This window comes from Silene latifolia, chromosome 2, assembly GCF_048544455.1.
Source record: "Silene latifolia isolate original U9 population chromosome 2, ASM4854445v1, whole genome shotgun sequence".
In the NCBI taxonomy this organism is placed as follows: domain Eukaryota; kingdom Viridiplantae; phylum Streptophyta; class Magnoliopsida; order Caryophyllales; family Caryophyllaceae; genus Silene; species Silene latifolia.
Genome location: NC_133527.1, coordinates 86,740,568 through 86,749,574, shown reverse-complemented (window position 1 = coordinate 86,749,574; position 9,007 = coordinate 86,740,568). Strand labels below are relative to the sequence as shown.

The window sequence follows — 9,007 nt, the reverse complement described above, 5'->3', positions numbered from 1 at the left end:
TTTGCTTCTAAAACCTCAAATAAACCATTGCTAAGGATCTCTTGTAAAGAGTATAGATTAAAGTTATTCATTATCAAACAGGTTTTTGATTCTTGACTAACACATCTACTTGCAATGGATTGTTTTTCCATGTACTTAAATGCATTAAGTACATCGAAGCGATAAAATTGTTTTGGTAATTAGTTTTGTCAAGAATTCGTAATTGACCAAAATAACGCAACCACTTCAATGACAGTTTTTAAGACTAAAACGAACAAATGAAGAGTAATCTTCATGAATTCAATTTTTGCTTCTCAAAGCAAAGACTCATTGAAATGAGTGGGAGCATTCTCTTAAACCGTTAAGATGAGAACGAGGTTCAAGAAGTAAAGATTATAATGGAATTGATACAAGGTAATGTTAAGAGTAAAGTCATTGAGGAATGACGATACTAAACCTATCAATCCCGACCAATAAAGTTTCCATTGTCTTAAATGTTGGACACAAGAAAGGAAACTGCCCCAAATTATTGAAGAATCAACAAGTTAGTTGTGGGACATCTAATGGGACTTTCTTCTTTAAATGTTTATTTGATTAAACATAAATTTTGCTAGTACCACTTCGTCAATATTAGAAACCAGTGGAGGTTTTCATCATTGTACTTGATACATAGGATGATTAGAATATGACGACTAGCAACAATAATGTTGAGAGATAGAGTAATTGTGTACTCAATCTAGTTTTTGGATTTAAAGTTGTACTTAATTGTGACTATTAAGTGCATAAACTCTAAATAAGAATATAAACTTGTTAAGATACAAAAGAGGTTTTCACTTTTGTGACCCTATACACCACGATTTGATGTATGGCTAGCCCATTATCAAGGTGATTATATTCTAAACCAAACTAGAATAATATATGATGAAGATGATGCTAGACTCAAGTTGGTAACCCAAGATTAAACCTTAAAATTTTGGAATGATGAACGCAAAGAGTTAACGAGTACTCTTGAAACCATTAGATTGTTAATGGTATATGCGTATCTTGTATTCAAAGCAAGATGTCTCGTGCCTTTTGGTTGAAAAGGAGATCGAGGTTATAAATCATTGATCCATAATAGGTTGATCATTCTCTTTTACCAACGATTTAAGTTGACGCTAATATGTTAACTTAATAAGGTAAATAGAAAATCTTTAAAGAAGTTTAAAGAGTTAAAGAAATCACGATTTAGTCGTGATGGGATTATCAAAGTGAAGACTTTGATATAAGCCAAAGCAAATGGGATATAGTATCACAAGTTAATCTCTCTTAGCACGCATCATGGAATAATGTGTGATTAGATAAGAATTCAAACGCTATTCGATATGGTTTGGATTTCAATCAAGTTACTTTGAGTTACTTGATTCTTTTGGGGATTTTATCATTTTGTCTAGATTATTTTTCCACTAAATCGAATCATATGTGATATGAAATGGTAAGGGTACCATGTTTGTAAGTTTTCACAAGAAACAAATGCTCATTTTTCCCTCTTAAATTATCACGAGTACGACGGGTTTGCGGCTCGTGAAGCTGTCTTTCTAAAATACAAGTTTATTTTTAGAAGACAGTGGGAGAAATTATTCAAAGAGCCACAAAGAATGCCACAGAGAATGTTATGTCGCAAGAAACTGGTCTTTCTTGGCTACATAAGACGTTTTGTGTAAGACATTGTTTCTTCAAAACCTAGGAGGTTAAATTCGTCACTTGTTAAAAATGATGAATTCATGTTACTTTAAAGAAAGTAAAAAGCTTATAACTTACAAAAGAAATTGTTTGATTCAAGTTGATTACTTCTAGAAAGTAATGAACATATGATTTACATAAGAGTGTTTAAGTCACAACTCAATACAAGGCCAAGAGCCGTGAAAATCCGAAACGAAAGGGCTTGATTAGTGACAAAGGGTTTTGCACTAATAAAGAGATATTTCAAAGCAAGATTGGTTGCGAAGGGTTTTGCACTAGTTGAAATGCTTAAGTCTATTTGGATCTTCTTAAGGATTGTATTTCATTATGAGGTTATGAAATACGTAGCAAGTGAATCTAAAACCCGCTTCTTCAATAGAAGGAATGTATTCAATACATGTCTTGAGTTTAGTAGATTCTTGCAATCCTAAGATAATGTGAAACTTAAGAGAGGGTCTTAAGTAGGACATCAATGAGTTGGAATCAACATTATTGGATCATGTGATAAAACGTTTCTCGATAAGTCAAGAAGTTGTGTTTATACATGGAGTTTAGTGGGAGTTACGGAAATTTTAATTAGTCCGATATGTGGATGACATATTGATCATCAAGAATGATTTAAGACTTTTGGAGTATTATAATACATCTTTAATATCCGGATCTATGAAGATAAATCCACATGATATTAGCGTCAGTAAGAAGTCTTATGTTGATAAGATTCATGACTAGTTCAATTAATTTGAACATATTTGATTGATTTCATTTGCTTCCGCTGCCGGATCAATTAAATGAGTAATGATGTATAACACTTCATATGCTTTGAGTATGATGAATTGTTTTCAAAATCGAATTTAAGTAATCTTTACCAAGTAAGCTATAAAGATTACCCTTAAATGCATGCAGAAGCATTAAGGAAGTAAAGCAAAGTGTTTATGATGCAATCTTGTGTAAGGGTGTTACATAAGTGACAATTGACAATTGAGATTGCGCATGGTTTCCGACAAAACCATAATCAAAACACATTAGGATGGTTAAGATACCATTGTGGTTATGATGGTTAAGATACCATTGTGGTTATGTTAATTAAGAAGTAGATTTTCTAGAATCGTTCTAGGCAATAAAGAACAATGAGAGATTTTATAACGGAAATTAAGTACACTTGCGATCATGAGATGTGTAAGAAACATGAGTCCCGCACACTGTGAAAACAGTGGGAGCTATTCTTAGGCTAGAGGGCCTATGTCTTGATTGGATCTCGACACGTACTCAGGAAGTTTTGTAATGCAAATGTATACATTACAAAGGAAAACAAGTATGTAGTAAGGTTGAGTAAGGTACAAAAGGTTGATAAAACCTACTAACCAAAGCCTTCTCAAAGGCTAAACATGATGAGTCATGTCATTTCAATTGAATTGAAATGAACAACTACGTACAAGATCAAATTAGATTATAGAATATGAAATAGTAATCAAGCATTGACTATTCATATGTGATAATCACATTTGTCGTTCGAGTTTTATTTTAAAACTCTTTTATTATACTTTGTTACATCCAAACGGGTTGTGGAGACAATTGAACCCCGTTAAAGTGAACACGGATTAACATTGTATTCGCCCATAGTCACTTATATGAGGTGACGTCTCGAAGTGACTAGAGTGTGATGCGATTGATGGCAAGTTCAAGTGCCATACAGTCATGTGAGATGACTAGTCGATCACATAGGCAGATGTTAGGAACACCTTGTCGGGCCTTATGACCGCTTATAGAGTTCTGGCAAATTTATATAGCCTGGTCGTGGCGAGAGCTGCTATAGTATTCTAATGAGTCGATTCTTTTGACTAAAGACTATTCACCTAAGATGGCACGATTTCAGATTAACTTTGATTTGTGTTACTACGACCTTCGTAAATGGGGTCAAATGGGCATATTTTGGGTTATGATGGCTGTGGCTAGTCGAAGGGAATGAGTGCGATAGGAATTGTCCACCCCCTTGTCAGGGTTAAAACAATATCTCAGGGCCACTCGAGGAGTAATGAACTGGAAATGCGTGGCCACGCTCGGAAGGTATCCGAGTGGATAAATCCGGTCAATCGGTTATTCTCGGATCGAGGAAACCACTCTCGATATGATCACTTGCAAGTACGACCTGAAAGACACCTTGCATTGAGTGGGAGATAGTAATAGGACAAGAGAATTGGTAACGCACACTTGTCGAGGACAAGTGGGAGATTGTTGGGAAATGTGTCCTCAACAATAGTGCGATTACATGATTTAAATATCTTTATTAAATCTCATTTTAAAGAATACAATTGGGAAGTAATATTATTTCTTGTCAATGGTCAACATATATCGGTAATGATTGGTGACTAGAGTTTGACATTACTGTCGTGTGACGGTGGTGATCAGTTGACCCCCTAGGTCATACCTATAGGGCAATACTCTTAATTGATCATTTAATTAATCGTATAATGTTACGAGTTGATTAAATTACTTGAAAATTGACGGACGATTTTGGAAGTAAAATTTACGTATCAAATTGAAATGTGATTAAATGAGATACGGTCGGAGTAATTGAATTGTATCATTACTCGGATGAAATTATTGTTTCTGAGAAACAATTAAATTTGAATGAATGATTATAAATACGATTTATAAAATTGGTAAAATATTTTGGCACAAGTAATTATGAAATTACCAAGTCGATTTTTGTATGTGACGTATTTTTATTAATACGTTGATTTTTAACATGTTAAAAATTACATAACAAATTTATGTCACATATGACATGTGACATATTGACATTTGACAAAAATAATATGGATCCATATTATCCTTTGTGCCGAAAATTGGAGGAATATTAGACAAATATTAAGTTGTTCTTATTAGTGGTAAACAACATAATTACCTACTAAACTAGCCTTGCATGCCTATGGTTCATTGTGAAGAACAACTAGGGCATGCATTGGCTCTTTTATTTCCTCCACTCCCACCGGTTTTGGGAAGAAAAATGTTGGAGATTTTTCTTATCATTTTGCCTAATATTCACTAAGAAGTTAGTAGTGTTTATTCATTCACTTGCTCATCCAAAAATAAGATTTCTAGAGAGAACAAAAACCCCTCTTCTTCTCTCATCAAACCGAAAAATATTCAAGTGTTAGAAAATATTTTTGGTTCAATTTTCTACAAGATTAATATTATACTAGATCCTATAATATTAATTAGATTAAGAGAAAGCCTTGGGTATAAAGCTTGGGGAGAGATCTTATTCTTAGATCTTGTTCATCCATTGGAATAGCTCAAGAACAAGAAGAGAAAGGTGATCTCTCTTGTGCCCAATATAGCCGAAAAATTGAATGTAAGGACATTATTTCTCTTCTTTTATATTATTGTTTGCATGCATAAGATCACTAATTAATTTTATGACAAATTAAATTGACATATAAGAGTATGTTAGTATGTATATAGATCTACATTTCCTTCACTTCCGTGGCGGGTTCCACAAAGGGCGAAACTAGGGCGTGAAGTCACTCCCGCAATTGACCCCACTCAGCCGAGAACGCATCTCGAGAGCCATAGACAACCAATCACAATCACAATCACAATCACAATCACAATCATCATATCAAACAACTAACTACAGCACCTCACCAATATCCCATTATGGGACTAATACTGAGTATGAAATCCTACCTGGAAAGCACAACACGCAGACGGTATCTACAGCTGTATCAAAACGGCTCCTCTACGAATTCTCCTCCTATCATACAGCACATAAAGACTACACATCACAAACTACACACCAAAACCCCCAATTCCTAAATTAGGGTTTCACCAATCTTAACAAAATATTATAGAAATTATATTAAAAGCTTACCCCCGACGCAAGGAATCCAACGACACGAACTACGATACGAACTGACCGTCTGAACTCCGGGAATTGTCAAGAACGCGATTAGGAAGAAGAACTAGTTGCTTTCTCTCTTAAACAGGTTTTAGGTTTTGTAAAAAGTGATTTAAAACAATGATGAATATGTTTAAATACCTTAATCGCGTAATTAACAAAACCCGAGAAAACTCCCCCATAAAACCGGACACTCGATCGAGTACCCAAGGCACTCGATCGAGTACCCCCTTACTCGATCGAGTACCCCAGCTACTCGATCGAGTACCCAACAGGTCAGAAACTATTTTACTTCGCAACTTGCCCATACTCGACAGAGTAAGGGCTACTCGATAGAGTACCCCAAGACATATAAATACGGAGTATTACACCGTCTGACACAGAATTTACTTGGTAAATACCTACTTTTGAAGCTCCTCCCAGTTCATACTTGTCAAATCTCGCAGTGAGAGCTTCAAGTGCAGCTACAGAAGGAGATTCAGCACTCCTCCTTTGATTCCCCCGGGAATTCCCATACTCAGCCTTGTGGGTGGCTAAGTCATCAATGATCTTCCACCCCTTAGTCTCTCCCATATTTTCAGCAAATCGGCCATTTGGTCAAAGACATCTAAAATATCCCTCTGATCATCATACAGCCCGTTATAGAACTGATTGCAAAGACTTCATTTTTCGAACCCATGGTGCGGTATGGTTCGCACCAGCTTCTTGAAACGAACCCATGCTTCATGGAAGTTCTCATCTGGCCCTTGTTTAAAGGTCGTGATCTGAGCTCTAATGGCATTAGTCTTCGAGGCAGAGAAGTACTTTTTGTAAAATGCCAGGGCTAAGGAATTCCAGTCAGTGATCCCAGGAGCGGCTCGGTCCAGATCTCTGTACCACTCCCTTGCAGCATCACAGAGTGAGAATATAAACATAGTCTCCTTTATTTTGTCCTGGGTCACACCGGTCGGCGGGGGTATAGAGCAGCAGTAATCGATAAATATCTCCATATGCTTGGCTGCATCTTCATTTGCAGCTCCCCCGAACTGGTTCCTCTCAACTAGGTTGATATAGGAAGGCTTTGGTTCGAATTTCCTATCAGCTCCAGGTAATTCGAATCCCTTGTAAAGATTTTCGGCTGTCGGCTCAGAATGACTTGCTATAGTTGCTTCTTCGGCCATGACTGGAATTTCTGGAGAAGTAACTGTCTCAGCTGAAGAAATAGAAGCAGGAGATGTAGGTGGATCTTCCTCGAACAGAGCGTTCTCCTAGTAACTTGACAGAGTACTCAGCTCTTCCTCTGTCAGCAACACCCTTGATGATCGTCTCAACTCGCGCAAGGATTTCTCAATCTCAGGATTGAACGGTACTAGTTCACCACCCTGTGACCTGCGCATAAGAAGAAACTACAAAAAGAATATAAGAAAAGTTTAAGGAACTGATGCCCCTTAAACTAAGAAAGACTAAATAAAAACAACTAAAAATTAGAACAATTGCCTCCCCGGCAACGGCGCCAAAAATATGATACCCGTCGTGAGGTGTCAAAAATAAATTTATAATCTCCAACTACTACTATAGCTAGCGGCAGTCGGGTCGAACCATAGAGAGGCAGATGTAATTCTTAGCTGTCTTAATTTCGGTCTAAGGTAACAATAAAGTGGGGGTTTTGATTTGAGTTGATCTATAGCTAAAGGCAAATAAAAGACAATAAACTAAATAAACTGATGAAAACAGATATTAAAAGAGTGCAAGGATGGTCGGTTCATTATAGTTTCGGCGGCAGCAAACTAGGTAGGTCTAAAACAATCACGTTAGACGGGAAAATAAGAGGTCCTCTCGGTCCACTCTCACAGGTAGCATCTTTCGATCTCGCTACAGGTCCCTAATACCACTAATACTGACTTTCGTCCTGAAAAGTGACTAAAAATCTAAACGATACCTATCTTTCGATCTCAGCAAAGTTTAGTCATTTTAATTGGTAGTCTAATAACCTTCCCTATCTTTCGATCTAATGGGTCAGTCAATTACTAAGCATTCAACTAGTCGCATGCATTCGATTCGTTGAACAAAACAATTAAAACAATTAAAACATAATAAAGCTCACGAGGTCAGTCGATCGACCGGGTAGGGTGGTCGATCGACCAACACGCGATTAGGGCTCCCTAATTCTAATGCCGCCTACACTATAATTCCCCTACATCCTAGCACAATTAATTTAGCTACTCATGCTAGAAATAACTACAACAATAAAATTGACTAAATAATCTACTGAATTCGTGCTTAAACTGATTAAATGAACGATTAACATAAAACAATAAATTGGCTTCAGGAGATCTATCTTCGGAATTCTATACTACGAATGAAAACAATAAACGAAATATCAGAACAGAAGAATACCGCGTATAGGAATTGTAGAGGAAAGATCAAATCTGATTGCAAAAGTAAACTTTATTGATGAAAGAATAAACTAAAACTAATCTATTGAATTGTATGTATAGAACTTGATGAATAAAACTGGATGCCAAAACTGAAACCTAAAGCTACGTTATATAGGAATATAACGTCACACTTATTCCTAAACCTAAGAATACATTGGGCTTTCTAATTCTCGATCTTTTATTTTGCGTCGGACCGTTGTTGATCGATCAACCATAAGCATCAGTCGATCGACCAACTTGCGCTGTACAGGAGCTTCTGTATGTCATGCTCTGGTCGATCGACCATGTACGTCAGTCGATCGACCAAGGATGCTGTACAGAATTGCATTCTGTCGATTCCTGCAGCGCGCACCGATATTAAAACAGCTGCCATTTCTTCGATACTTGGTCAAATCAGGCGTTCTACACGGCGTTGGAAAGCTAAGAGGATAAGCGTTCACCTCCAATTGGAATCACTAGATTTTCAGCTCTAGAACTCGAGATATTGCCATTTGAAGTAGGCTGCAATAATGTGAAGTGCTTCTTTGCTTGTTAAACTCGTACGCACCCATGCTTTTGCTATCTGTAGGCCTTGAAACGCGCACCAAGCTCATTCCTCGAGTCACTACTCCATGTCAAATGCAATGCTAAGTACTTAGGGACGGATTTGGCTCAACTTCTACTCATTTCCGCATAAATCTACAATATTACATAAAAATACGAAAGTAGATAAAATGGGGCAAATAGTAGCATAAACTACATAAATGAGCTCTGAAATGCTTGTAAAATAGGGCGTAAAACGTCATATAAAAGACACGCATCACTGTCTTACACAACAATCAATCCAACTCGCAAAATTGTAACACCCCCACACCCCAAGTGCCTTACCAGGACCACTTAAATCATGGAAGTGCTACCATCTCGGTTACCCGAGGCAATGTACATCAAATAGACAATAAAGAAACGTACTAAAATAAATAAATTTAAAGTGATACAAGTCCAAATCCCA

General features: G+C 36.8%; 1 non-coding gene across 1 annotated transcript; it reads left to right on the top strand.

The window, feature by feature from the left end:
- The first annotated feature begins 6,274 nt into the window (after positions 1-6,274).
- LOC141645219 (small nucleolar RNA R71) lies at positions 6,275-6,381 on the top strand. The gene has a single exon (XR_012544803.1). It is a non-coding gene; the product is annotated as a small nucleolar RNA R71 (small nucleolar RNA).
- Positions 6,382-9,007: the final 2,626 nt, after the last annotated feature.